At 37.3% G+C, this 19648-nt stretch overlaps 1 protein-coding gene across 7 annotated transcripts in view; it reads right to left on the bottom strand.

Annotated features, from left to right (window-relative positions):
* Positions 1-19648, bottom strand: part of LOC136853354 (uncharacterized) — an 832536-nt gene that overhangs the window by 719183 nt on the left and 93705 nt on the right. The window lies entirely within an intron of this gene.

The raw sequence follows: 19648 nt of genomic DNA, 5'->3' as shown, positions 1-19648 counted from the left end.
GTCTGATCCTGACGTGAGTCAGAAATTTATATATATATATATATATATATATATATATATATATATATATATATATACTGTATATATATGTGTATTTATAATATATTATGTATGTATATATATATATATATACATACATACATGTATATATATATCTATCTATATATATATATATATATATATATATATATATATATATATATATATATATATATATATATATATATAATGGATTGTACATATATGTGTAATCCTGAAGTAACCTTGACTTTGGCATTTGGTATCTGAGACATGTAAGAAGGCCTTCGGTCGGCGGGGGGGGGGCGGGGAGGCTGGGGAGGACCCCATTCCGGAGCCCATCCCACAGACCAAATGTTCCAGTAATTGAATAACGCGCGGCCATAATTTATGTGGGTAGAGCTACGAGCTTGTAAAAATTTTCCCGCGCTATTTTTTGGCGGAACCTCCCAGTTAATCTCCTTTATTGCAACGCGTCCGTTTGATTGCATTCTTCTGGCGTCGCACACTACTTCAAGATGACGTTATTAAGAGCAAGGACCGGAAGATTTTCTTCCTTCGTGTTTCTTTTATATCGGTGCTCACTTCGGGTGGGCGCTACTCGGAGGAGAGAGAGAGAGAGAGAGAGAGAGAGAGAGAGAGAGAGAGAGAGAGAGAGAGAGGAATATATATATATATATATGTGTTTGTACATATATATATATGTATATATATATATATATTATATATATATATATATGTTATATATATATAGGCAGATACTGAAACCACGAATTTCGCGAACTGCCTGAAATTTCAGGCAGATAGCGAAATGCACTTAGGAACATTTGATCCCGCCGGGGGCTAGTACTAAACACGGCGAAACAGTGACTCACCTACACTGTTTTGCCGTTTATAGCACCAGCCCTTGGGGGGTCAAATGTATTTCGCCGTGTTTAGTACTAGCCCCTGGGGGGATCAAATGTCCCTAAGTTTATATTCATACCATTATAAACATTTTAATGATAGAAACCGTAATAACTTTCACCATAAAAAACAAGTAAAAAATGCGCCGAAGTTTCTTCGGCGCAATCGAGTTTTCTGTACAGCGTGTACTGCTGTATGAAACTTTCAGCCACAGCCCAAGAAACTCTTAGCCGCGGCCCATGAAACTCAGCCTCGGTCCGATGATGGCCTGTGTTGTTAGTACCTATAGCAGCGCCGGAAGTATGATTATGGAGAAGTTTAACCTTAAATTATATAAAAGCCACTGAGGAGGCTAGAGGGCTGCAATTTGGTATGTTTGATGACTGGAGGGTTGATGATCAACATCCCAATTTGCAGCCTTCCAGCCTCAGTAGTTTTGAAGATCTGAGGGCGGACAGAAAAATTGCGGACCAAGAAAAGTGCGGACAAAAAAAAGTGAGGACAGAAAAAGTGCGGACAGAAAAAGTGCGAACGGACAGTCAAGTAGCCATCTCAACAGTTTTCGTTTACAGGATGGTGGAATAAAGCCAGTCGTCCCTCAGAAATTAGAAGAGTAAAAAGAAGCAAAAGAGAGGTTGACGATATGTGTATATATATATACAGTATATATATATATATATATATATATATATATATATATATATATATATATATATATATATATATATATATATATATATATATATATATATATATATATATATATATTTATATATATATATATATACGAGATACAATCAGAAATTAATTTATTAGAGGAACAGTTAAGGTGGTGGAAGTACTGAAGAAGTGGTTTGGTCATGTTATGGGGAGAGAAGATCAAGTATATGAAAGGGTTATAAGCATGGAGGTGGAGGGAAGGAAAAGAAGAATGAAGGCCAAAGTTCAGATGGAAGGATAAAACAGCAAACGACATGGGGGAGAAAGGTGTCAGAAGTCAGGATGCACTGAACAGAGGAAGGTGGAGAAGGCTGACAGGAAACAGCGACCCCATCTAGAAGTGGGCTGAAGACAAGTGAAGACAAGAAAATATATATATATATATATATATATATATATATATATATATATATATATTTAGATAGGTAGACAGATGAAGAGATAGATAGACAGATATAAAGAGAACATAAGCAAAATCGAACTCATTTAGGGAACTCAACAGGGGAGCAGAAAAGACCTGAGAGGCGGGAGAGGAGGCCATCTAGGGGATTTCTGATTTCTCTCTCTCTCTCTCTCTCTCTCTCTCTCTCTCTCTCTCTCTCTCGCCCCTTATTTTCAACAGGCCTCCTTTAATCCTTTAGGCTTCGGTGCGCTAATTGTTGCTAACCTTTTCTCTCAACGGGTAATTATTAAAACGCTTTGATTAATGGAAACTGTACTCTCGGGCTGTTATTAGCCTCTGGGAGAGAGAGAGAGAGAGAGAGAGAGAGAGAGAGAGAGAGAGAGAGAGAGAGAGAGAGAACAAAACCTTCGTCACAGACAACTGGGGTAATTATTACAGCAGATATTTACTCAAAAAATATCAGAGAGAGAGAGAGAGAGAGAGAGAGAGAGAGAGAGAGAACAAACCCTTCGTCACAGACAATTTGGATAAATATTACAGCAATTATCCTTTACGCAAAACATAATATCAGAGAGAGAGAGAGAGAGAGAGAGAGAGAGAGAGAGAGAGAGAGAGAGAGAGAGAGAGAGAGAGAGAGAGAGAGAGAGGACAAAATCGCCATAGACAATTTGGATAAACATTACAGCATATATCCTTTAGGCAAAAAATAATATCATCATCATTACAAAACTGCGTATGACCACCTTCATAATGACTATCTCTGTAATCATCATCATTATTATCATCATCATTATTATTACGACCATGTTGAAAGGCGTAAAAAATAATTTTCGAAAATACCTTTTGTTTCCTAATGACTCTCATGTAACGCCAATGTCAAAGTCATTATAATTCTCATTAATCAAGACTGTCAGCATCAACATCACACAAGTACCACTGCAATGATGTTATCCTTCATTACTCAGAAACACACATTAACGATTTTCATTAATGAGCATTTTCTGATCAGTGAATAGTTCAGTGATCATATTCACTCTCTTTATGATGTATATATATATATATATGTGTGTGTGTGTGTGTGTGTGTGTGTGTGTGTGTGTGTGTGTGTGTGTGTGTGTGTGAAATGGGTAAATATTTATAAATAAAGCAAGGAAGGGAGCATAAGTGAGGCACATGTATGGACTGCAAAGATTGGCTCCTGTCTATGGAAGCCAAAGTGGGAATGTATGAGGAGACTGTTGAGCCAACTCTCCTTTATGGAGGTGAAATGCAGACGCTGAATGGGGGATGAATGATTAAACGCTAAGTTTTGAGATAAACTTTTTGCGGAGATCCATAGTTGTGGTACTAAGGTTAGTAAAAAGGATTGAGTATCACCATGAGGACAGTCCAGTGATGTAAACTGTATAATTTGGAAGCAATTGGTGGAACTACAAGAAAAAGACCTGGAAAGTGCAGGGCAGGTGGAGCGAGATGTGTTTAACCTAAAACTGAAACAACATACCATACTCGGACATTTAAGTATAATAATTACTGGAAAAGTTAAGTTGAAATACAAATTCGGTGGACAGACGGTCGTCCATAGAGACAGACAAAGATTACAATAGCATCTCCTCATTCAAGTCAGGTGCACTAATTGAAAATAAAATCTTTCGGTTAGCTCTGTGAATATAAAATGTGACTTTAAATTAATGCCAAAAATACTCAGCCGACCACTCAACAACACCAGCATCTGGTCGAAAAATTTCCACGACCAAAACAACAGAATCTGGAAAAATAGCTACGAGAATAAATGCACCATTTGATTCGTCTAGGTAAAGATATTCAACACGTCACATAAGAACAGCACCAATAATTATTTTAGTATACATGAATACATACAGTAATTCTTACACGAGAACCTCTTCATTATATAGCTATATAAAAATACATTTCCAAATTTCAATCCTTAAACAATAAATTTTTAGATAAAAAAACCATAAAAATGAAGTATGTATAGAAAAGATTTCTATAAGGCTGTGGTTTTTGAAGTGAGGACCGCTAGAAAATGCGTGTGCCTGTGTGTGTATGTGGAGAGGGGGGGGGGGGACCTGATCAATCGGGAAAAAAAAAGACTGGTCAACACCTGACCTCGTAATTTACCGTCTGGTTGTGACCAGGTCTTACAAGGTCCCGGCTGTGACACTCATTTACCCACTGCCGGTGACAAAAGTGAGCTAAAGTTGGGATTTTGTTGTAAGGTTTTCTGTTATTCACGCGGAATATGCATATGCATAATTACTGTTGTACCAGAGATAAGGACACTCATGGTTTCAATGTGATGAATAATTTCTGGGTTCTAATAATTAGTGCCACGCAAATACGATTAACCTTAAATTTCATTACATTCGCACTGTCTAGTTAATATCATGCTTCATTGAAACTAGCTGCTTAAGTGTAATGCAATAATACAAATAATGGCAAAATAATTTCTTTCGTTCGTTCAGAAACTCAAACGCAAGTAGATTTTCATGTTTTTTGCCATAAAATCCATAAGTGCACTCCGTCCTCAACATGATTAGAAACATGATGGAAACAAGCTTGAATGAAGATAAAGTGAGGTAAAACAAAAATTATCAATAACTGCCAAAACAAGAAGCAATAAGAGCAAATGTTACGAAAAAGAATGAATAGGCCCAAAGTTAAGTTTATATTAGTTTTACCAGACCACTGAGCTGATTAACAGCTCTCTTAGGGCTAGCCCGCAGGATTAGACTTATTTTACGTGGCTAAGAACCAAATGGTTACCTAGCAACGGGACCTACAGTTTATTGTGGAATCCGAACCACATTATACCGAGAAATTAATTTCTATTACCAGAAATAAATTCCTCTAATTCTTCATCAGCCGGCCGGAGACTCGAACTCGGGCCTAGCGAGTGCTAGGCGACAACTCTACCGACTCGCCCAATGGAGAACTATGAAGTTTAAAAGTATATCTTAGTTTAACCAGACCACTGAGCTGATTAACAGCTCTCCTAGGGCTGGCCCGAAGGATTAGACTTATTTTACGTGGCTAAGAACCAATTGGTTACCTAGCAACGGGACCTACAGCCTATTGTGGAATCCGAACTACATTATGACGAGAAATTAATTTCTATCACCAGAAATAAATTCCTCTAATTCTTCACTGGCCGGACGGAGACTCGAACGCTGGGCCAACAGCGTGCTAACCGAGAGCTGTAGCCACCCCTCCAAAGAAGAACTCCCAGGAAATGTATATAAATAATATGATGAAAGCGTCTGTATTTAACTAATAAGTGATTGAAACGAAAAACTTACTTAGAAAGTTCATGTTTATCAAGCAGGCTGTAGCTAATATTAATTTAATTTTATTTCTTAAGGTATTCATAAACTTTCCAGTGAATTTACGAGAAATGGTAGAGCAAAAGCTTACAAAGCAATCATGAATAAAAAGAAAGATGTATAAAATAAAAAAAATAGTAACATTTAGAAATGGTTTTGCTAAATATTAAAGATAAGATCAACTAGCCTATTACTATTGAACACGGCCAAGGGCTGCAATATCGGAAAGCAGCCAGGTTCAGAAAAAGAAACACTGCAGAATGATTAAAATATTTCAAATGATACAACAAAGAAATGAAACAAAAGATGCAACTCAGAAACGACACGAGTCGGGTGAACCTGTTCACAATAAAAAAAAACAAAACGGAATCCAGTTTGAATTTCCGAAGTTCCAACGGTTCAACTACAGGATTAGGAAGATCTGTCCACTATCAGCTCATAACAGTAATAAATATCCTAGGAAAATGTGTTACTCGACCTCACAAAAAATAATGCTAACTGATAAAGTCAACTGCATATCTGATATTACGTGGTGGAAGGTATCGTCTGGGATGACCGAATTTAAGGCATAATCAGAATTATGAAAAATTTTATAAAGGATGCGCAAGGAACTAGTCTTGCTTAGATGACAGATCTCCTATTTAACCGAGAGAGAGAGAGAGAGAGAGAGAGAGAGAGAGAGAGAGAGAGAGAGAGAGAGAGAGAGAGAGAGAGAGAGAGAGAGGTGAAGGCGGAAATATCAGCAGTTTCGAAATTGGCGACCAATTTTGACCTAAGCAACTAATTTCGGGCTTGAAACCACACAGACAGACTGACAGATTGACTGACACACAGGATGCACAAGGAACAGTCCAGACAGATCTCCTATTTAACCAGAAGAAGAGAGGACCTGAGAGAGAGAGAGATTAGAGAGAGAGAGAGAGAGTTTTAATGCAACAATTCGAGTTGAAGTCAGCTGACCTAAGTAAAAATTTCGGGCTTGAAAAACAACAGACTGACAAAAACATATTTCAGAAGAAAGAGGACCTGGTTAAGAAATTAAGTGAATCTCAAGTTTTAATGCAACAATTCGAGTTGAGAGTCAAAAACCAAGTGGGGTTTTTTAATGGAAAAACATATTTCAAGGAATGGACCGGATCTGTTTGATCAAAGAGTTTTTTAATGGTTGGAATGAGATGGACCGGATCTGAAATGAATTTGAAATGCTTTGTCAACAATGTCAATGAAACTGATGTGTATAGGATACAATGCTCGGTTCAACTTCATTCCCCGTAATTTGCACAGTGCGACCAGTTTGGTTAAATCTCTGTTAAGGAAATCAGCGACCACAGGTCAGTAATATACAGTAGTAATATACGTAAGTATATATATATATATATATATATATATATATATATATATATATATATATATACATAGGCTATAAACACCACTATATATATATATATATATATATATATATATATATATATATATATATATATATATATATAGAGAGAGAGAGAGAGAGAGAGAGAGAGAGAGAGAGAGAGAGGCAATAAGCACTGAACAGCCTATATACAAAAGTTACACAATATTATTTCATTTCATTATTTCCTGCTATATATTTAGTCACGTGATCCTTGTGAAGGTATGTGTACACACACACACACACACACACACACATATATATATATACATATATATATATATATATATATATATATATATATATATATATATATATATATATATATGCACATTAACTCTTGATCATTTATTCACAGATATACATTACAGAATCTAATCTAGATAAATCTTATGAAACTGCTAAAGAAATAAACTACATTCCAACACAACGCGACCTGAAGAAAAAAAAAAAAAAGTTTCATCCCGCATACCCCTGAAAATCTTTTCTACTCTGGAGAGAGAGAGAGAGAGAGAGAGAGAGAGAGAGAGAGAGAGAGAGAGAGAGAGAGAGAGAGATTACCAGCGTTCCTTACTACGCTGGGAAGATATGCCACTCTAGTTAATTTTATGTTTTTTCCTCTTAATTCAAATTCAAAAGTGAGAGCATCGGGAAGAAAACGTCTTTCCGTTTTTTTCTTCACTTGCTTTATTTCATTCCAGGATACATATTCGGTGCGCTCGACCAGAGACAAAACAATCAGCGATCCCCCCTAACTTTTAGATTGGAGAGAACTTTTAACACCATCCATTTGTTGACAGCGGCCACATGAGTGAACTACAGAAGAATGAAACGAAAAATTGAAGAAAAACGCCTAGGGTCAAAGAAAACGGAAGTGGACGGCCGATGTTTCCGAAACGTTACGTTCGGAGCGAGGGTCGTTTTCGTTCGACTTCCTCCCGTGCTGGGACGTAGTACAGCGAATACAACGGTCGAAACTGTTCGGTGCTCGGGCTCGAGAAAAGTCGAATCCAGACGAAGGTTACCGAAGGTTATTAGTCATTGCTACCTATTGGGTATTATTGTCTTCCTTCACATTTTCTTTATTCAACAGCCCGTCGTCGTCTTGATATGAAACGTCGGCGGCCAGCGCTTTGTACCCTCACAGAAAGTACGATGAGTCACAGAAGTTTGCATTCCGGAAGGCGTATCTAACGGAAAATCGAGTATTATATCTCTCCCGAGAATTGTCTGCTTGGCAACTGTTCCCGGTTCTGACACATTTACCCGAGGGTCAACGCTGAGTTCCAGAGAAGTCCTCTCAGACCGTGGTGCCTGTTTCTTAAGTTTAATAATCTTTATGCAGAAATGTCTTCGCTGAATTGCATTCCTTCATTCCAATCGTTTCAGTTTTATGCCATGTAAAAGAAACGGCCCGATTTTCTCCATAAAAACATTGACAATATTCAAACAATTACAGCAAGTCATAATGTTCTAAGAAAAGGACCACGTCCCCCTAACCTGGAGCAAATGTACCTAGGCCATAGCCCACCCCCAGCCATCATGACCTAAATACCTGCAAAGCTTTTTTCTTTTTTAGTCTCTTACATTTCCCCTTCGGATTAAGGCCCTGATGTTCTTACTTATATCCATGATATCACTTTTTTGTCAGCTGGCATTTGAGGAAAACTGCAGCATTTTTTTTTTCTTGTCAAAGCCTAAAATCTGCAAATTCCAGAGAATGACTAATCTCTCTCTCTCTCTCTCTCTCTCTCTCTCTCTCTCTCTCTCTCTCTCTCTCTCTCTCTCTCTCTCTCGTGATACACATTTAAACATTATAAAACAAATCTTTCTCTCTCTCGAGTGATCCACATTTAGACATTATATAATACGTCTCTCTCTCTCTCTCTCTCTCTCTCTCTCTCTCTCTCTCTCTCTCTCTCTCTCTCTCTCTCTCTCCCAGATAATATCCCCGCCAATAACTAAAAAACATCATATTTTTGTTTTCCATCGTCACTTCGAACCCATAGATTGCCCAAGGATACAGCTGAGTTAGCAATTATAATAAATTAGTGGTGTTTAATCCCTGAATGACAGTGCACCCCTAAAATTTATACTCAGGGATGAAGAACATAATACTAATGTTATAACTGAAGGAAAATGAATGGAAGTTGCTGTCTGTCGATAGCAGTTTGCCATATGTGTAAGTGTGAATGTATCAGAGTAATAGCTGTAGATGAAAGTTTATATATATATATATATATATATATATATATATATATATATATATATGAATGTCTTTTCCTGTAATACTATGAAAATAAGAAGGCCCATAAAACACTATTTAAACGTTGAAACCATATATTTCAGGCACTTATATGCCCTGTTGTATAGGTGTGTATATATACAAAAACAAAGGTGTGTCCTTGGGCCTCCGATGTATGGCGTTTCACATACATACTCATTAGCTCCCGTTTGGCGATGGATCTGGCGGTCGCGTTTCTTGGGTCATCTTCTTCAAAAGGGTGCGAGGATTAAGGTGTCAATGGCGTCCGATTACAAAACATATTGTTGGTTTGATTGATGATATTACATCTTTCTATGAAAACCAACTCCGCCCCCTCCAGTTAATGACATGCCCTGTATTTCTAATATGTAGGAAAATTCCCGAACTCTATAATATGATCTTTTGTGCTCTGTTATTCTTTGCGAGAGCGATCTATATAAATGTATGACAATTACTACGGTATACTCCGGCTTCTTCTCTTTTGTTATTTATATACGTTACTCCCGATGGATTTGGGATAATGGAAAATATTATCAGAATAGTTGCTCGGTGGCCTTTTGGATGTTTTCATATGGAAGCTTTATTTTGTTGTTTAAATAGTGTTTTATGGGCCTTCTTATTTTATATATATATATATATATATCAATTATAATTCCCTTGGTTCTTAGTGGACTGGATATTAAACGATATTTTTGGCTTATTTTCTCTGATATATAAATATATATATATATATATATATATATATATATATATATATATATATATATATATATATATATATATATATATATATATATATATATATATACATATACATACTGGACTTGAAACTGTAAAACCTTTTTTTTAAATTGTTTAATACAAATGTATCTTTCACATAATAATATTACAAACATGCTTATAAAGAACAGCCCCCTAAAAGATAGCAATATTGTATACAAAGTTCCTTATATGGATTGTGATTTGTTTTACTTACATTAGACCAGTAAATAAATAAATACCAGATTAAAACAACACAATTATTCAGTAAGAACAGGTAAGACTTAATAATGCCGTATTTGAGCATCTAAGTAAAAAGTCCCATAGAATAAATTGGAACCAAAGCAATGTAACATCACGAAGTACTGAAACTATTTCCAGTAACTTGATGGAATCCGTTATGATTCAGTTGACCTGGGAGAAGAACCTAAATTTAAGCCCAAGATTATTTTCTTTTGACCCTGTAATAAAACATATATTCCAGCAGGATTTGAAAGAAAAATGAAAGAGGATTACCAATAGGTAGATTTCGATGTTAATCTGTTGACAGTTCTGTGACCTCCCAACCTTTTTTTATTACCTTAGGACTTATACCCAATATATATATATGCCCTTGTCTCTGTATAGCTTTAGTTGCTAAGACCGTGTCTTGGTAATAAGACGACAGTACTTAGCATCTCACAGTTTCACTTTTCCTTCGTGGCTGTGACTTTGTATTATCATGACGTTTTTACCTTTTTTGTGATTTAAAATCAAATATATAAGTATGTATATATATACAGTATATATATATATATATATATACATATACCCATAAATATAAAGATAAAAGACACAAGTTTGCCTAGTTGGCGCTAGTATAAACACCCGCATAACACCTAACCCAGATCCCGTATTATGTAATTCTATATTACGGATATCCAAGCAGTTCCCACTTGCTGTTCCAAGTATGGGCGCACAATGGAAGGCCTTGCCCACGGATCTCTGCACTCATTCTCTCATAGAGGCATCGTTACATAATAATTCGGCGCCGTTGTTTTTGCAAAACATCCAGATATTAAACCCCGCTGTGGGTGTGCTTCTGCTCGTGAATTTAAGAGGCGACTGGCACAAATACGGGAATATTATTTTGATACGCGCCTTTCGGAAATTCCCTCTCTCTCTCTCTCTCTCTCTCTCTCATATACGGAAATATTTAATACGCGCCTTTCGAAATTCTCTCTCTCTCTCTCTCTCTCTCTCTATTTCATACTCTCCTTTCTCTCTCTCTCTCTCTCTCTCTCTCTCTTTGGCACATATACGTGGAATATTTAATACGCGCCTCTCTCTCTCTCTCTCTCTCTCTCTCTCTCTCTCTCTCTCTCTCTGGCACATATACGGGGAATATTTAATACGCGCCTTTTGGAAATTCTCTCTCTCTCTCTCTCTCTCTGTTTATATATTTATCTATATCTCTCTCTATATATCTCTATATATATATATATATATATATATATATATCTTCTTCTTTCTTTCTGTCTTTAACGTGCATTTTTTCCCTATATATATCTGTTATATATATATATATATATATATATATATATATATATATATATATATATATATATTATATATATATATATGCACATATTGGAGATTATTATTTAACGCACCCTTCGGAACTTCTCTCTCTCTCTCTCTCTCTCTCTCTCTCTCTCTCTCTCTCTCTCTCTCTCTCTCAGAAGCTGGGTCGCTTTAGCTTTGTGACTCCCAAAATGTGCACCCTCCGCAGAGGTTACGAGTACGGAGGAAGCTGGCTCCCGCCCAACATCCTTTGGCGTTTAGCTGTTATCCCTTAATGGACTCCCAGTTTGGGATCTTCGACGATTTCACAATTTAGATATAGAGCATCCTGTAGGAATCAGGGAGAGGCGCGTCATAAGAAATCAGAAAGGGTATCCTGCGTGAATCAAGAACTTTTAATAATTCGAATAAAAGGATTTCACGTTTTCAGAAATCACACGGGGTATCTATCTATCCTGCGTGAACGTTAGGAGAGGGTGGAATGTATGATGGAAGGGAGAGAAGAGGAACGGAGGTACAGAAAAAGAAATGAAAGGAGCTGCAGCTAGGGGTCGAAGGGACGCTGCAAAGAACCTTACTTAAATGGAAATGGAATATAGGGTTTAGGCCAGTGGCCAAGCAATGGTACCTATGAGGTCATTCAGCGCTGGAAAGGAAATTGACAGTAAAAGGTTTGAAAGGTGTAACAGGAGGAAAACCTCAAAGCAGTTGCACTATGAAATAATTGTTAAGAAAGGGTGGATAGCAAGATGGAAGAAAGATAATATGAGTGAAGGTACAGTAAAAGGAATGAAAGGGGTTGCAGCTAGGGGCCTAAAGAAGGCACGCTGCAAAGACCCTTAAGTAACGCTGACAGAGCAGCCCGTGAGGCGCACTGACGGCAGTAACCCGCTGCTATTATTGTTTACAAAGAATATATTCACACGGAATATAATCATACTTAAACAGGCATTAATTCGTGTTCTTGGGTGAAAGCTGAGCGCGGGGCCCTGCATCACTATTAGCTGACATGTAATGTCATTTGCCGTTAATGAGCTGTTTATTTGTCGCCGTTTCGGTGGCAGTGATATAATGGTGTAATTGTCCAAACTACACGGGAGAAAGGCATTGCAAGTGCTTTCTCGTGCACTCTTCTTCATTTTTCATGCTTGTCGGACACATTTCTCGAATTTGTAACTGCCTACTCTTTCTCGTACATAAGCAGATCATTAGGTATGATGGCTGTTGGCTGTGGACCGTCACCACGAGAGAGAGAGAGAGAGAGAGAGAGAGAGAGAGAGAGAGAGAGAGAGAGAGAGAGAGCAGACAATTATGCATGATGGCTGGAATGCCACAGAGAGAGAGAGAGAGAGAGAGCAGAATTACGTATGATGGCTGGAATGCCACATACAGAGAGAGAGAGAGAGAGAGAGAGAGAGAGAGAGAGAGAGAGAGAGAGAGAGAGAGAGAGAGAGAGAGAGGAGTTTTTACGATGCTATTCTGCGACTTTAAAAAAAATTCGGCAAAACCGGCGTTGGTCCTAATAATAAAGTAGGATTTAACGCAGAATAATTTGACGCATTATTAAATATTCGCGCTGTTATTTTAGCGACGCATTTTTAGTACTCGGAGGTAAATCGCGAATTTCAGTCGGCGCGCAGTCAGTCTGTTCTCCGCGTCTCTGTGTCTATAATATTAATTTGGGTCGAAACTCACTGATAGTTCTTTGGTCGCTCGCTGCATCAAAGGCTATTTATGCAGCGGCTGCATTAAAGAGAATAATTCCATTGTAAATAATACGACTTTGTAACGGTGCATTTCAGCCCCCACTTTTATTAAATAAGAGAAAAATGCGGCGGTGAAAGGCAGATCAGAAAAATGGCAGAAATGCAATATTAAATCTCTGCGTTTAGCGGAAAGTCGATAAGATTTTAATTTCGAACTGAATATTTTTTTTTTTTTTTTTTTTTTTTTTTAGCGATTCCCGATTCGATACATTAACATCCGAGCACTGAATAGCGGCCGAGTTTAAAAATGGATGAAGCCCAAAGGGTATTTTTCACCCATTTTTCAACTACGGATGATCACCCATTTTTGTCTTTCCCCCCGATTTTCTTTTTTCTTTTTTTCCTTTTTTGTTTCAGAGCGATGTCATTTGGATTGTAAGTTCAAATAATGTTTTGCGAGTGAGGGTGCCAAATACCTCAATATGTATTCTTGCACTGAATACAGAATTTAGGCCAAAAGCCAAGTACTGGGACCAATGAGGTCATTCAGCGCTGAAAGGGAAATTGACAGTAAAAGGTTTGAAAGGTGTAGCAGGAGGAAAAACTCAAAGTAGTTGCACTATGAATCAATTGATAGGAGACGGTGGAAAGTAGGGTGAAAGAAAGAGAATATGAAAGGAGGTACAGTAAAAGGAACGAAAGGGGTTGCAGCTAGGGGCCGAAGGGACGCTGCAAAGAACCTTCAGCAATGCCTACAGTGCACCGCAGGAGGTGCACTGACGGCACTAGCCCCCTATGGGGTGTATTCTTACAGAATGTCTATTTTATTCTTCAGACTCCATTTTCTTGCATGCGTAAATACACACTTATAAATACACTGTGTGTGTGTGTGTGTTAGCTTGTTTTTCCAAAGCGAATTATGAAAAGTGAAATGCCTTCTTTTTTTTAGCGACTGCTTGGTCTTTTTAATTTTGCGGATTTGAGACAGGGATCAATAGATCATGTTGTATTTTGTGATATAAAACCCCGTGTATCCGGGATATATATATATATATATATATATATATATATATATATATATATATATATATATATATATATATGTGTGTGTGTGTGTGTGTGTGTGTGTGTGTGTGTGTGTGTGTGTGTGTGTAGTTTGTGTTTAATACAGGGGGTCCATGGACAAAGAACTCTACACATAATTCAAAAAATAAAAAATAAAAAAATATGAACATATCTGAAACATTATGAATAAGCTTCACTTGCAAAATCACTCAAACATTGCAGTTCTATGCATGTGCCAAATACCGACACGAGTCGTTACATACAATGTATGTTGGTGTCTTACGTAACGTGATGACATAAAGCTGTTGGGTGGAAATAATTTGAATGCAGTGACTTTAAGCTTGTATGGTAAGATTAACTGCAATGAATTTGTGCCATGCACGAGAGACAGACTCTGGCAATGCACACTAATAGACTTTCTTTCTCGGTAACAGGAAATGAAAAGGTGGAGTAATACAATAAACGTAGAAGCAGTGATACACTTGGTGTTTGTCTCTCTGCATGATCAAACCAATACCCTTGAAACGGACACAACTCGTATGATTCGGGAAGCGTACGAATTTGGAATAGGAATATGGAAATTAGGCCAAAGGCCAAGCGCTGGGACATCTGAGGTCATTCAGCGCTGAAACGGAAATTGACAGTAAAAAGGACTGAATGGTGTAACAGGAGGGAAACGTCGCGGTTGCACTATGAATCAATTTTTAGGAGAGGGTTGAAAAAGTTAAGTTGAAAGAAAGAGAATATGAACGGAGGCACAGTAAAAGGAATGAAAGAGGTTGCAGCTTCATAAACATGTGTGAGAAGCTTACTGCCAACCCATCACAAACATGTTACATACAAGTCAGCGACTTACTGCTAATCCTAATCAGCGCCTCATATGATAATCCAGTATTTTCCAAAGGTGTGTTCGCCACCTCCGGTTGCTGCGATTACGTATGCAATATGTTTCCGACGCGTATTTACAACGTATTTTACTGTAGTTTGGAAGTAACCTGAGTGACGTCTGAACGGGCTAGAACATCTGTCAAGACGGTTAATTCATACTTGCTACAGTTATATATATAAGCCTTCCAAGCAAGAGAGTACAGTCACTCAAAAATGCCTTGCAACATGTTCCAGAAGTTTTCGTTCACCTAGCAATAATTTATTCGTTTTATATATATGCAAGGAAATGTACTTTTCTTATTCGATTTTGGTTATTAATTATACGGTAACAATATAAAAAAGGAAGGTGAGGGAAAAATCCGTATTATGAAAAATAACGAAACATTCTGAAAATTTCGCTCATGATGGTAGGGTAAAAGAGTCAAATAAAAAAAACTATAATTAATCATCCATTCAATCCTTATGGGAGTCAATTCAGAGACTTTCTTCTTCGTGGATGAATAACCCAACGGAAAAGCAACAGAGAGGAATTATAATAATGATGAAGAGAAATAAAAACCGGTTTAAGGGAAACGGGAGGCAATTTATCTGACGCACCAGTCGTGTCTGCGCTTGTTTCATGCGCTTACGACGGAGCTGCCAAATAGCGCCAGATGTCACTATTATAAGCTGTTGTTCGAAAAGATCTGAAGTATGTTGCAAAATATTTCTGAGTGTCTGTACAAATAACACTACACAAATAGCTGGTTGAATTTGATATATTTATGTATTTACATACCTACGTTCCTAACAGTTGTTTTAACATTGTTTTAAGCGATGAACAACTCCACAGGTCACACAGATAGGCCTTTGGCCTAAATTTTATAATCCGATTCCAACCTCTGATTTTTACTAAAGGCGCCACCCACCGCTCTCTCTCTCTCTCTCTCACTTCGGGAGACCGACTCTATTTTGTCAGACAGATTAATGCCAACAAAAGAACATATGGTTGTTTGGAATAGAACAGAATACAGAATTCAGGCCAAAGGCCAAGCACTGGAACCTATGAGGTCATTTAGAGCTGAAAGGGAAATTGACAGTAAAAAGATTTGAAAGGTGCAACAGGAGGAAAACCTCAAAGCAGTTGCACTATGAAACAATTGTTAGGAGAGGGTCGAAGAAAGTCAGATGGAAGAAAGAAAACATGAACGGAGGTACAGCGAAAGGAATGAAAAGGGGTTGCAGCTAGGGGCCTAAAGAAGGGACGCTTCAAAGAACTTTAAGCAGTGCCTACAGTGCACCGCATGAGGTGCACTGAAGGCACTAGCCCCCAACGGGGAATATGGTTGCTTGGACTCCCCATATTCAAGAGAACCCTGGACACGAGATATGAATAAGTTTTACGAGGGAAAAAAGTTCATGCGAAACACAAGCAGCAGAATTCGTGACTACGCAGCTTTAAAACCTGGAGCCATCCCCCAGCAGAGCGGACTAAGAATGACAAAAACGTCCCATTAAAGAGATAAGTGCTGCATAAACTATCGGGTCTGAGTATCATTAATAGCAGTGAGGTATCGAACGCAAACTGCCGTGATGAAGCGTCATTCATTCTTGGAGCTGACATCAAACATTTCCAAGGGAAAAAACTGTTAGACAAAGGCAAGCTGTCACTTTGTTTTTGCGTGGATTTTTTGCAGATGGTCCCATGAACAAGTAAGTGTAAAGATCAAAGTTTGTTTTGTCAATATACATAAACAACACACGCACACACAATCCACTCATTATATATATATATATATATATATATATATATATATATATATATATATATATATATATATATATATATATATATATATATATATATATATATATATGTATATATATATATATTATATATATATACGTATATATGTGTGTGTGCATATATATATATGTGTATGTATATATATCATAAAATCCACATGGAATTTATGATATTCTCAAGCACGCATTCATTCATGCTACATTGATATATATATATATATATATATATATATATATATATATATACACATATGATAGAAATAACACAATTTCTGTTCCACGTGTGATACATATTTACTTGGGCAAGAGGAAACAGAATGAAAAACTGTTAAATGACGAACTACTACAAAGTAGCTGGAAGAGTGGAGGAGCAAGTTCAGGCCTTAGTTTCCACAGGTGAGTGGCGCAATGTGACTGTCTGTGGGGAAAGTGTCTGCGTACCACTGAAGATCCGTCTGAATTGGACGAAGCACTTTGTACTGTTGAAGCAGTCTACAGCTGGTTTACCTCAGATTTAGCAGTTAGAAGGTGAACGCAGAAGAGATTGTTAATGTTTTTCACCGTAACCACTGAATATTACCGGAAAGGAAACGCTGATATATGTGCTTGTGCGTGATTTGACAACACATCCTAATCCTCGCATCCTTCTCTATTAATTGCTTAATGCCATTACCTCCGATAACGATATTAAGCAATGGGAACTGTTAAAAGATAGAGTGTACAGTTAGAGAGATTAAACAGCTAAGTGAGAAATGATAAGACGGAGATTAGAGATCATTGCAAAGAAACTTTAGTACAGTCACACAGTAATGCACAAGGCACACTTTAAGCAGCATTAAATCACACGCTACGTAAAAAATGTCTAAAATGTACAGTCTGTCTTTTTTCTTCGTGACCACCCTACCAAGAGCTGACCAGACGCAACTTGTCTCAAGTTCGCTGATCGAATGACCAGCAAAAAGATGACATCTCATGCCCTCAGGAAGTTCTGGCTCGTGACAAGACGTTGCAGATTCGTCTCCTCAGAGGTAAAAGATTACAATCATTTACGATTTTTTTTTTTTTTTTTTTTTTGCAAACAGTCACAGGGATCATCAAGTTTGTTTTGTAAATATACACAAACCAACACACACACAATTCAGTGATATATACATATATAATGTGTGTGTGTGTGTTGGGTAAGCACAACTCTTACCTCTCACATCCCGAAGTCACACCTATGTGGAATGAAATACAGAAATTAAGCCAAAGGCCCACCGCTGGGACCTATGAGGTCTTTCAGTACTGTAAGGGAAATTAACAGTATAGAGGGTTTGAAAGGTGTACCAGAAGGAAAACCTCAAATTAGTTGCACCATGAAACAACTGTAAAGAGAGGGTGGATAGCAAGATGAAAGAAAGGAAATTTGAATGGTGGTAGTGTAAGAAGGAATGAAATGGGCTGCAGCCAGGGGCCGAAGGGACGCCGCAAAGAACCTTAAGTAATGCCTACAGTGAACCGCGTGAGGTGCGCTGACGGCACTACCCCTGCAGAACATACTTATGCGGAGGAGAGAGGAGGCTCCGTAACGAACCAATTTAGCTTGCACAAAATTCCCTTCACGCAATAACCGTCCACGGCCCTTTACGATGCGAAGGGAAAAAGGCAACATCTAATGAGCAAGGCAGCGCGTGCCGCGGTAACGAGCTATTAGCCAAATAAACGCAAAATGGCTGTGAAAATTACGATATGGGCTTAATTATGCCGCTGATTATCCTTAAAACAAAAGTTGATTCAATTAACACCTCCGTTAATTGCTTCATGGCACCCTTGCCCTGGTCATCAACGTCGGGTACATTCGTGTGGCTTGTACTTACCGTCCTTGTTTGTCCGTAAAATGTTCGTAAAGGATTTTAACCTAGTTAAAAAAAAAAGTTTATAATAGGGTTAATACTGGCACAAAAATTGCTGTAAATGCTTAAATTCTGGCTGCAACGTGTTAAAAACCTGGTTCCGTCTTGGTTAAAATCTGGTTAAATACTAGCACAAATATTATGAATATTTGTATTCTGGCCGAAAATGTGATTAATACCTGGTTGCATGGTGATTAAAATCTGGTTGAATACTGGTACATTTGTTAACAATGCTTGAATTCTGACTGCAAATGTGTTTAAAACTTGTTTTGCTTACTGATTAAAATCTGGTTAAATCCTGCACTGCTGTTTTGAATATTTGAATATGTATGTGTGTGTATATACATATATATATATATATATATATATATATATATATATATATATATATATATATATATACATACCTATTCAAATATTCAAAACAATTAATATGGTATTTAACCAGGTTTTAATCACTATGGAACTACGTTTTAAACACATTTGCATCTATGTGTGTGTGTGCGCGTGTGCAGTTTTCCCTACCCAGAACAGTCACCTAATTTTGAATGAAACGGGGTGGCATGTAAGCAATGATGGAATTTTATTTCCATCAGCGCAGAAAGGGCAGCGTATTTGAATCTAGTTCTCTGGTTATTAAGCGAGATTTTTAGAATTTCCTTTGCTTATTTAATATCTAGATAAATGAATATGTACATTGACAAATACGTGATTGCCATACAACACACACACACAAAGTTGAGTTATGCATAATACATTTATATATATATATATATATATATATATATATATATATATATATATATATATATATATATATATATGCATGTGTTATATATGTATAACTCAACTGTGTGTTATGTGGTAATCACGTATTTGTCTGAACAGCCTACATATTCATTTCTCTCTCTCTCTCTCTCTCTCT

The sequence above is a fragment of the Macrobrachium rosenbergii genome, chromosome 27 (genome assembly GCF_040412425.1).
Source record: "Macrobrachium rosenbergii isolate ZJJX-2024 chromosome 27, ASM4041242v1, whole genome shotgun sequence".
Lineage (NCBI taxonomy): Eukaryota > Metazoa > Arthropoda > Malacostraca > Decapoda > Palaemonidae > Macrobrachium > Macrobrachium rosenbergii.
Note: the sequence above shows the minus strand (reverse complement) of the source record. Positions and strands in the feature narration are given on the sequence as shown.